This window comes from Galeopterus variegatus, unplaced genomic scaffold, assembly GCF_000696425.1.
Source record: "Galeopterus variegatus unplaced genomic scaffold, G_variegatus-3.0.2 Scaffold1366, whole genome shotgun sequence".
Taxonomy (NCBI): Eukaryota; Metazoa; Chordata; class Mammalia; order Dermoptera; family Cynocephalidae; genus Galeopterus; species Galeopterus variegatus.
Genome location: NW_007727477.1, coordinates 375,611 through 376,267, shown reverse-complemented (window position 1 = coordinate 376,267; position 657 = coordinate 375,611). Strand labels below are relative to the sequence as shown.

The window sequence follows — 657 nt, the reverse complement described above, 5'->3', positions numbered from 1 at the left end:
TTTTTTTTGGTAAATGGAAATTATATAACTTATCTTCACTTTGGCAGCTCTTGTATTTTTCCACAAGATACCAGTGAACCTCTCTTTTGTATAAAAATTTTTTACACCCATTCTACAGATCATTAAAAAGTATCATAAAGAGGCTACACTAAATTTTTAAAGTCTCGTTCTTATTAAAATAACTAGATCGATGTTATCATGTTGAGACATCAAAAACACTTCTACTTCCATCAAAATGAATAGGAAGTTCCTACACTGCATAATTTGTCCTGATAGGTGTTTAACTTTTCCACAATATTTCCTATGTAGAGTCCCATTAGTGTATATTAACTAAAGAATGCATTTAACCCTTTTAAAAGATTCTATAAAGTATTTTAGCTATTTTAACTGTGACAGGAAAGGAGTATTTCCCCACTGGTGTATGATTTGGTTTCTTTTTAGCTGTTGCTGGGTTTTTTGGTTTGTTTGTTTTGTCTCTCATTATTAAGTAAGAGCCCTTGGAAGTAGGATTTCCCAGAATTCTAAACATCAATTTTAGTGAAATTGTATAAAGAGTTGAATTGCATGTCACAATTTTAATATCACTGAGAAGACCAGAGATTTAGCTTCCTATTACGGATACACAGATTTTAAATACTTTGCTAATAGTGATTTTTT

General features: G+C 30.4%; 1 pseudogene; it reads right to left on the bottom strand.

Moving 5' to 3' along the window:
* LOC103593549 overlaps positions 1–657 on the bottom strand; it is a 7,174-nt pseudogene that overhangs the window by 1,929 nt on the left and 4,588 nt on the right.